Here is an 11127-nt window from a genome sequence, read left to right as displayed (position 1 = left end):
TATGCATCAGGATAGGATTAACGGAAAGTAGTAACATGCTACACTACTCTAATGCAAGCAGTATAGAGAAGAATAGGCGATATCTGGTGATCAAGGGGGGGCTTGCCTGGAAGCTCAGCCGAGAAGGAGGGGTTGTCAACACCGTAGTCGTACTGGGTAGCAGCGGCGTCGGTCTCGGTGTCTAACGAGAGAAGAGGGGGAAGAAACAATAAATATAATGCAAACATAAGCATGACGGTGCATGACAAGACAATGTGCGGTGCTAGGTGTGCCCTAACGCGGTAGGAGGTGATACCGACGAAGGGGGGTAACACCCGGGAAAGTATTCCCGGTGTTTCGCTTTTTGGACAGATGAACCGGAGGGGGACTGTTGCACGTTTGCTATGCTAGGGATATGTGGTGGACGAACGGGCTGCGTATCCGGATTCGTCTCGTCGTTCTGCGCAACTTTCATGTAGAAAGTATTTTCATCCGAGCTACGGTTTATTTTATATTAATTTTAAAAGATTTAATCATTTTTAGAATTTACTTAATTATTTAAATCAACATTATCCAGAACAGTGCATGCTGATGTCAGCATGACGTCAGCAGTCAACAGGGCGTTGACTGGGTCAAACTGACATGAGGGTCCCCCTTGATCCAGGGAGTTGCTTCCCCCTTGATCCAGGCTGGATCGAGCAGAGGAGGGTCGAGGGAAATGGGGTCGGCGAGGAGGGGTTCAGGAGGGATGGCGGTCCTCGGGCGCGGGGGCGCGGGGAGGAGGAGATCGAACAGGGGGCGCCCCTCCTCTATGCGTCTGCTTGTGTGTGTGTGAGTGTGTGCCGTGGGTGACGGCGCGGGGAGCGAACGAGGGAGAGTGAGGGATAGTGGTTAGGGTTTTTGGACAGGGGGGTTAAGGGGAGTGGGGTGAGGCCGGATGGGCCACGTGGGCTGGCCGGCTAGCTGGGCCAGTGGGCCGTTGGGGGGGAGGTTCCCTCTTTTTTTTGTTAGCTTTAGTTTTTCTTTTTTTGTTAGTTTTCTTTTCTGTTTTTGTCTTTGTTTCCTATTGTTTTATTTTTTTGTAAAATATATACTTGGCATCTAATTTAGTAATTCAATTTAGGCCATTGTCACAAAAAGTCTAGTCCTCTAATAATTTAGTTTGACATTTTATTAATTACAAAAGGTATTTAAATAATTATTTATGCTGCTGTTTTATTCATCTGATAGTATTTAAACATTTTATAAAGGTGTGGTTTCTCCATCATAATTACCTATGCAATATTTGGTTCACTCCGGACATTTTAGTTTTAATATTCGAAAACTTTTGCCGTTTGACTTGAGTTTGAATTTTGAATTCGAACGGGATTGAATCATCGGGAGATTGACGACAGTAACCGAGGTGACGTGGCATCATTAACAGAGGTTCACTGTAGCTTAATTATCCGGGCGTCACAATTCTCCTCCACTACAAGAAATCTCGTCCCGAGATTTAAGAGGTGGAGTAAGGGGGGTGGAATTTGGTTACGAAATTCTAACGAGTCTTCTCATCCTGGCTTTCTCTTCTCGAAGAGGCCGGTCCAATACGTTGATGTCTTCATTTCCCTGCTTCAGGTCATCATGATGAAGTTGTCGTCCTTTCTTCGGGATCTCCGTCGTACTTAAGAAAGAATAAGGGGGCATAGCGGAAGAGTGGACCTCTGCACGGTAGAATATCTGGTAGATAACATCGGGGAAGGTGGTGGAAAGTAACTCTCGAATTGGAACTTAAGAAAACACCGGGCGCAAGTAGGACGGTGCAATAAGAAGTTTCGAGAGGATAGGCAATAGTTCATTGCCTGAAACAAAACGTGATAGGGTTCATAGCAATGGGAATAAGTATTGTGTCTGATACCAGAATTGGTGATCTTTCGGAAGGTGGCTCATGAATTACGTACAAGGCCACGCGCGAGGAATAACCTTAAGAACAGGGGGTGTATAGGAGAGTCAGGTTTCGATCCTGTGGAACTGTGGGTTATGGGCCCACCATGTGGGTTAAAAGTAGGAAGGCGGTGATGTCTTGCACGATCATGCAAGTAAGGCATGTCAGAGGGTAGCCTGTCAGTTATATGTCAGCAACAACATTGGTACCAAGGGCGAGGGACAAAGAGAACCATTTTCCTGCTCGTTGAAACGAGGCGGACCAATAGGCAAAGTTCTCGTCCATCGGTGGTTACCGGAATTTCATCAACAATAGTAACAGGATCTTACTGACAGAGTTGTACACCGATGTGTTTGCACAAGCAGGGAATTATTACTGCTTATATCATATAGATCATAGAAAGGGTTTAATCAAACCAATGGAAAGGAAAATGTGTTTAAACACATACTACAGGGGTATATCCTTCCCAAGGACAACGAGAGCATGATTTCCATGACATGATATAACATAGAAAACCCTTTGGGTAAGAGGATAGAAATTTCATGATATTACCCATACAAAGGTGTTTGGATAATTGATAAGGAAAATTTAGCATTGTGCTACAAATGTTCTTATTGATGATAGGAGTACCAGATACATGCTTCGAGATAGCATTGACATGGTTTCCAGGCAAAGGTCGGACTTTGGATACACAAAGGATCCATCCGGAACAATTTGTAGAATAAGTCTTACAGTTTCCTCATGGAAGAATGGATAACATTGCTAAAGGGAACTATAACAATAGGGCCTCCGGCCAGGTGTGCTATGCATGGCATAACCTTACCGGGTCATATAAAGACCAACATTATAACTCTTGGAAATATGTTCCAACCATCACATCTGATCGAGATTCAGATCTGATTGGTGTCACGATACCTCAGACTTAGGATGCCTGAGAAGAAAAGGTGCGGCACAATTTGACGAGATGACATTATAAGATTCTCGGGAAATGAACTATGGAAGCGAGTTCCGAAACAAGAGACCATCAGTAAACCAACGAGAGGATGAGGAGGTGGCTGATGGAATCAGCGACAATTCATCGAGATTAACAAAAGATGGATTTCCACAACTATGTGAACAAGGAGATAACATTTGTCAGAACAAATGGTATAATGATGTATGCTCGAGGAAAACATACACAATTAAACATTGGTTGAAAGGTGCACCCGAAATATGGGCTGGGTTGCACGACCAACGTCGGAATGGTGATTCAATAATCAATAGTCTAAGAATGAACGGCCGACCATTAACTTCAAAGCAATAGGGTTTCTAGAAGGGCAGGATCCAAACAGCACCGCTCACTTGTTGGTACCCCGGTTGGAATCAACACGAGGACCCAAGAAGGAATGGTGATGGTGAGAAGTATCACCATACCAAGATTTCTTAAGAGGTGGTGAAATTCTCACAACATTGAGGACAAAAGAGATGTTAATGTTCCAAGGTAAAGAAGAACAATTGCTGGATAGCAAGGAACTCAAGGTATAACACCAAACAGGAACAAGTTTGTGTTGAACGGAAGGCAATAAAGTGGTCAATGATAACCCAAATCATCGGGGGCAAGGATGGTATTTCCCATCAAGAATTCAATAGATATTTTGGAAGAGCTCAGAATGTTGATGATCACGACACCTTTGTCGAGAGATTTCAAGATGTAACCGATCGGCGATGACATCAAGTCAAAGGAATGATGAAGCGAAAGGTTAATGGAACCCTGGGTATGACACAAACTCGAAATCAAGTTTGTTGTTCAAGGAGGAATGATATGACGAGGAAGATCGACGTAAGGTTAGCTCACCGTCGAAAGTTGTGCTCCGTGATTAAGGACCAGGTAGCACAGTTAAAATCAGCACGATAATGATGTAGCCGAGTAGGCTAGGAATGACGTGATCGAGTTCAAACTCGTAAGTAATGAAGATTACCAAGAGTTGTTGAATCGCAGTGCGGACTCGATTCAGTTGTCGGTGGTGTCCTTGAGGGGTTCTAACAACTCAGAACCCGTTGGAAAAATGGAATCGGCAAGAATATTAGTTGATGAAGAACTCATAAGAAGTTATGTTGCTCGTGATAATCTCGAGATACCAGGGGGTAATACTCGACGACAGATCAAAGTAGAGGTTAGATTGGGTTTTGCTCTGCAGAAGTCAAGTGCTTAACTTGCACGAGAAATGGTGTTTAAAGGAGAACGTGGTCGGAACCACGATTGCAAAAGGCCAGATCCCAGATATAAGATGAACTTATACCAAGGGAATAACTAATTTTAAAAGAAGCTTCGATGAGAAGATCTACATCGTGTCCATGGGCATGAACACAAAGTTCAAGGTCGACTCCCACTTCTCCAATGCATATCCTTTCATTTACTTCTCGCGTTCGATGAAGTTGTAGTGTTGAAATTTTATATGGCAAAATACCAGAAGAGTATGACTCGTGAAAACTTTTCGAGTTCACACATATTAAGGAAGGCATAGGTTCAAGCCATTGGGGCTTCTTAGAACATATACCACGAACCTCAGAAGTAAATAACACAAGCTCAAAAGTAGAGCATGGTTGACAAAGCAGAGGATACAATTTACCAGAGGCATTATGTATCCGAGAAGAGACTCACAAAGTTATTGAATATGAAGGACGTCGTCGGATAAAATCCAATAAAGGTTTTGGTGGTCCTCAAGGGATCGGATGTGAGCATCGGTACTCAACCAGAAGAAGAAAGAAAGCAAGGCAATCGGAATATCAAAACAACTGACTAATTCAAAGCTCAAATGCAAAGGAATTATGAGTTCCAAATCAAGGGATCAGAAGCAATGTTCTAATTAGGGATGGATAAGTTGAATAGTCTTAGGGGTACAATCGACGGCAATTGGATTGGTTGAGAACCAGCTCATGTTTCAAATGACGTCTGAGCCGGAAGGATAAATTCTAGGCTCTGATTGAGGATTGCGAGCATTCGCAACAGATTGAATCAACGGACTCAAAATGATAATGACAAGAGATGCCAATAAGATTGCCAGACTTATGGGATTAACCATAATGCAAGCAAGCAAGAATTCCAAGAGCAAGAGGATGCTCAGGATTTTTGGAAGATCGAATGGTATTTCGAAAACTATTGTGAAACACATGAACAACTTGGAAAGAGCGGATACTCAATAAGCGCGAGGAATTATCCGTAAGGGTATTCATGAGGCAAGAACTGTATAGCATTAAGCTCAAAGGATTCTTGGAACAACGGAGAGCGGTTCGGGGCATCTTGTATTAACAAGATCAACTTGGAATAAAATTAAGAACGACGGGTGTAAGTATTTATCCATAGATCAGTGGTAGGGAATTGCAAAAGCAACGAGCACAAAGTCTCGAGAACATCGGAGAATATTTGAGGGCACCTTGTAATAATAAGGGCAACTGGGGATGAAGGTATGAATGACAAAAGTATGTAGTTATCCATAAAGATTTATCGGTGGTAGGGATCGCAATGGCGAAGGGCACAAGGGTCTCGGGAAAGCATCAGAGAGTGTTTCAGAATCTTCTGGTGCAGCAGGCGATCATCTGGCCGGAAGGGGCTCTCCGGGAGAAACTATTTACGAGAACCTACAGTTAGTCTTTTTAGCAAAATCATTTAACCCGAATAGGAGAGAGTTCAGAGTCCCAGAGTAAAGGTCGAGGAATAAAAGATCCTACTACCACCCAATGGCGACGTGGGCCCGTAAGCCGCACAACCATGTTAGTAAAAGTTTTGCAACGACTAGACTCAACTTCGGCCAAGGAGTTGGAAAGGGGGATTCCTACAGGCAGTTGGCTCTGATACCAACTTGTGACGCCCCCGAATTGACCGTACACTAATCATGCACGCAAATGTGTACGATCAAGATCAGGGACTCACGGGAAGATATCACAACACAACTCTACAACATAAATAAGTCATACAAGCATCATAATACAAGCCAGGGGCCTCGAGGGCTCGAGTACAATTGCTTGATCATAGACGAGTCAGCGGAAGCAACAATATCTGAGTACAGACATAAGTTAAACAAGTTTGCCTTAAGAAGGCTAGCACAAACTGGGATACAGATCGAACGAGGCGCAGGCCTCCTGCCTGGGATCCTCCTAACTACTCCTCGAAGCCGAACTCCATGTAGAATCATCCTCCGGATCTCTAGCTCCTGGACTCCAGCATCTGGTTGCGACAACCAGGTATAGAAAGGGGAAAAGAGGGAGAAAAGCAACCGTGAGTACTCATCCAAACTACTCGCAAGCAAGGAGCTACACTACATATGCATGGGTATATGTGTAAAGGACCATATCGGTGGACTGAACTACAGAATGCCAGAATAAGAGGGGGATAGCTAATCCTGTCGAAGACTACGCTTCTGGCCACCTCCATCTTGCAACATGTAGAAGAGAGTAGATGGTAAGTTCACCAAGTAGCATCGCATAGCATAATCCTACCCGGCGATCCCCTCCTCGTCGCCCTGTTAGAGAGCGATCACCGGGTTGTATCTGGCACTTGGAAGGGTGTGTTTTATTAAGTATCCAGTTCTAGTTGTCATAAGGTCAAGGTACAACTCCGGGTCGTCCTTTTACCGAGGGACACGGCTATTCGAATAGATAAACTTCCCTGCAGGGGTGCACCACATAACCCAACACGCTCGATCCCATTTGGCCGGACACATTTTTCTGGGTCATGCCCGGCCCGGAAGATCAACACGTCGCAGCCCCACCTAGGCACAACAGAGAGGTCAGCACGCCGGTCTAAATCCTATGGCGCAGGGGTCTGGGCCCATCGCCCATTGCACACCTGCACGTTGCGAACGCGGCCGGAAGCAGACCTAGCCTAGCAGGCGTTCTAGTCCAATCCGGCGCGCGCCACTCAGTCGCTGACGTCAAGAAGGCTTCGGCTGATACCACGACGTCGAGTGCCCATAACTGTTCCCGCGTAGTTGGTTAGTGCGTATAGACCAAATGGCCAGACTCAGATCAAATACCAAGAACTCGTTAAGCGTGTTAGGTATTCGCGAACGCCGACCAGGCCCAGGCCCACCTCTCTCCTAGGTGGTCTCAACCTGCCCTGTCGCTCCGCCATAAAGTAACAGTCGGGGGCCGTCAGGAACCCAGGCCCACCTCTACCGGGATGGAGCCACCTGTCCTTTCAGCCCCCTCATCAGAATCACTTGCGGGTACTCAACGAGCCGACCCGACTTTAGTCACCACATGTGTCATGTATATAAAGTATATAGCATATACCCGTGATCACCTCCCAAAGTGATCACGGCCGAGTAGTATAGCATGGCAGACGGACAAGAGTGTAGGGCCACTGATGGAACACTAGCATCCTATACTAAGCAGTAGGATAGCAGGTAAGGGTGACAACTGTAGCAACAATGACAGGCTATGCATCAGGATAGGATTAACGGAAAGCAGTAACATGCTACACTACTCTAATGCAAGCAGTATAGAGAAGAATAGGCGATATCTGGTGATCAAGGGGGGGGGCTTGCCTGGCAGCTCAGCCGAGAAGGAGGGGTTGTCAACACCGTAGTCATACTGGATAGCAGCGGCGTCGGTCTCGGTGTCTAACGAGAGAAGAGGGGGAAGAAACAATAAATATAATGCAAACATAAGCATGACGGTGCATGACAAGACAATGTGCGGTGCTAGGTGTGCCCTAACACGGTAGGAGGTGATACCGACGAAGGGGGGTAACACCCGGGAAAGTATTCCCGGTGTTTCGCGTTTTCGGACAGATGAACCGGAGGGGATTGTTGCACGTTTGCTATGCTAGGGATATGTGGTGGACGAACGGGCTGCGTATCCGGATTCGTCTCGTCGTTCTCAGCAACTTTAATGTAGAAAGTATTTTCATCCGAGCTACGGTTTATTTTATATTAATTTTAAAAGATTTAATCATTTTTAGAATTTACTTAATTATTTAAATCAACATTATCCAGAACAGTGCATGCTGATGTCATCATGACGTCAGCAGTCAACAGGGCGTTGACTGAGTCAAACTGACATGAGGGCCCCGCATGTCATTGACTGATTAATTAACTAACAGTTAATTAGGTTAATTAGTGATTAGATTAATCTAATCTTGATTAATTAAGTTAATTAATTCTTTAGTTAATTAATTATTTTATTATTGTTATTTTTTAATTCTTTTTTTTATAAAAAAATGTTCTGGGCATGGGGCCCATCTGTCATAGGCCCCAGGGGCCACAGTGGATCGGGCGTGCGGGCGACGGGCGCCCGCCCAGGCCAACAGGGGGAACAGCGTCGGCGTCAGCCGGGCGCCGAAGTGGCACAGCGAGTGGGTGGCGGCCAACGAGGGGCCACGGCTGCGGCGAGGCCGGCCGCCAGTGGCCGGAGCGAAAGGGAGCTCCGAGCGGCGGCGGAGCGGGGTAGGGCAAGGCCAGGGCGCCAGGCGCAGGGCGGGGCCAGACAGAGGCGAGCAGAGGCGCGGCCGTGGGCGCGAACGGGCGAGGCCGGGAGGGCGCAGGCCGGCGCGAGGGCGCGCACGAGCGCGGCCAGGGCGCGGCCCGGACGCGGTGTCCGAATGGGCAGGGGGCGTGCGAGGAGAGGGGACGGCCAGGGTCAGGCGCGGGGTGCGCGCGGCCATCGGCTCGCCTGCGCGCGGAGGGCGCGGGGCGACGTTGCCGGTGCGGGGTGAGCAAGGAGGCAAAGGGAGAGGGGCGACGCTCACTGGGGCCGTAGGGATCGTGGCCGCGGTGCTCGTGGCGGGGGACGGGGACGACGGTGTCGACGTAGAAGAGGCAGACCGACGGGGCAGCTCCGGCGAGTGCGTTGAGTGGCGGGGGCGAGGCGCCGGCGTCGGGTGGCGGCGACGTCAGAGTTGCTTCCCCCTCGATCCAGGCTGGATCGAGCAGAGGAGGGTCGAGGGAGATGGGGTCGGCGAGGAGGGGTTCAGGAGGGATGGCGGTCCTCGGGCGCGGGGGCGCGGGAAGGATGAGATCGAACAGGGGGCGCCCCTCCTCTATGCGTCTGCGTGTGTGTGTGTGTGTGTGAGTGTGTGCCGTGGGTGACGGCGCGGGGAGGGAATGAGGGAGAGTGAGGGATAGTGGTTAGGGTTTTTGGACAGGGGGGTTAAGGGGAGTGGGGTGAGGCCGGATGGGCCACGTGGGCTGGCCGGCTAGCTGGGCCAGTGGGCCGTTGGGGGGGGAGGTTCCCTCTTTTTTTGTTAGCTTTAGTTTTTCTTTTTTTTGTTAGTTTTCTTTTCTGTTTTTGTCTTTGTTTCCTATTGTTTTATTTTTTTGTAAAATATATACTTGGCATCTAATTTAGTAATTCAATTTAGGCCATTGTCACAAAAAGTCTAGTCCCCTAATAATTTAGTTTGACATTTTATTAATTACAAAAGGTATTTAAATAATTATTTATGCTGCTGTTTTATTCATCTGATAGTATTTAAACATTTTATAAAGGTGTGGTTTCTCCATCATAATTACCTATGCAATATTTGGTTCACTCCGGACATTTTAGTTTTAATATTCGAAAACTTTTGCCGTTTGACTTGAGTTTGAATTTTGAATTCGAACGGGATTGAATCATCGGGAGATTGACGACAGTAACCGAGGTGACGTGGCATCATTAACAGAGGTTCACTGTAGCTTAATTATCCGGGCGTCACACCCTCGTAGACCGAAAGCGGAAGCGTTATGACAAAGCGGTTGATGTAGTCGTACGTCTTCACGATCGACCGATCCTAGTACCGAACGTACGGCACCTCCCCGATCTGCACACGTTCAGCTCGGTGACGTCCCACGAACTCATGATCCAGTAGAGCTTCAAGGGAGAGTTTCGTCAGTACGCCGGCGTGATGACGGTGATGATGAAGCTACCGGCGCGGGGCTTCGCCTAAGCACTACGACGATATGACCGAGGTGGATTATGGTGGAGGGGGCACCGCACACGGCTAAGAGATCAATGATCAACTTGTGTGTCTATGGGGTGTGCCCCTTCCCCGTATATAAAGGAGTGGAGGAGGGGGAGGGCCAGCCCTCTACTATGGCGCGCCCTGGGGAGTCCTACTCCCACCGGGAGTAGGATTCCCCCCTTCGAAGTAGTAGGAGTAGGAGAGAAGGAAGGGGAAGAGAGAAGAGAAGGAAGGAGGGGGCGCCGCCCCTCCCCCTAGTACAATTCGGACTAGGCCTTGGGGGGCGCGCGGCCTGCCCTAGGCAGCCCCTCTCTCTCTCCCCTAAAGCCCAATAAGGCCCATATACTCCCCGGCGAATTCACGTAACTCTCCGGTACTCCGATAAATACCCGAACCACTCAGAACCTTTCCGATGTCCAAATATAGCCTTCCAATATATCGATCTTTACGTCTCGAACATTTCGAGACTCCTCGTCATGTCCCTGATCTCATCCGGGACTCCGAACAACCTTCGGTACGTCAAAACACATAAACTCATAATACCGATCGTCACCGAACGTTAAGCGTGCGGACCCTATGGGTTCGAGAACTATGTAGACATGACCGAGACTCATCTCCGGTCAATAACCAACAGCGGAACCTGGATGCTCATATTGGCTCCTACATATTCTATGAAGATCTTTATCGGTCAAACCGCATAACAACATATGTTGTTCCCTTTGTTATCAGTATGTTACTTGCCCGAGATTCGATCGTCGGTATCTCAATACCTAGTTCAATCTCGTTACTGGCAAGTCTCTTTACTCGTTCCGTAATGCATCATCCCGCAACTAACTCTTTAGTCACATTGCTTGCAAGGCTTATTATGATGTGCATTACCAAAAGGGCCCAGAGATACCTCTCCGATACTCGGAGTGACAAATCCTATTCTCGATCTATGCCAACCCAACAAACACCTTCGGAGACACCTGTAGAGCATCTTTATAATCATCCAGTTACGTTGTGACGTTTGATAGCACACAAGGTGTTCCTCCGGTATTCGGGAGTTGCATAATCTCATAGTCATAGGAACATGTATAAGTCATGAAGAAAGCAATAGCAACATACTAAACGATCAAGTGCTAAGCTAATGGAATGGGTCAAGTCAATCACATCATTCTCTAATGATGTGATCCCGTTAATCAAATGACAATTCATGTCTATGGCTAGGAAACTTAACCATCTTTGATTCAACGAGCTAGTCAAGTAGAGGCATACTAGTGACACTCTGTTTGTCTATGTATTCACACATGTCCTATGTTTCCAGTTA

This window comes from Triticum aestivum, chromosome 2D, assembly GCF_018294505.1.
Source record: "Triticum aestivum cultivar Chinese Spring chromosome 2D, IWGSC CS RefSeq v2.1, whole genome shotgun sequence".
NCBI lineage: Eukaryota > Viridiplantae > Streptophyta > Magnoliopsida > Poales > Poaceae > Triticum > Triticum aestivum.
This window is presented reverse-complemented; position numbering follows the sequence as displayed.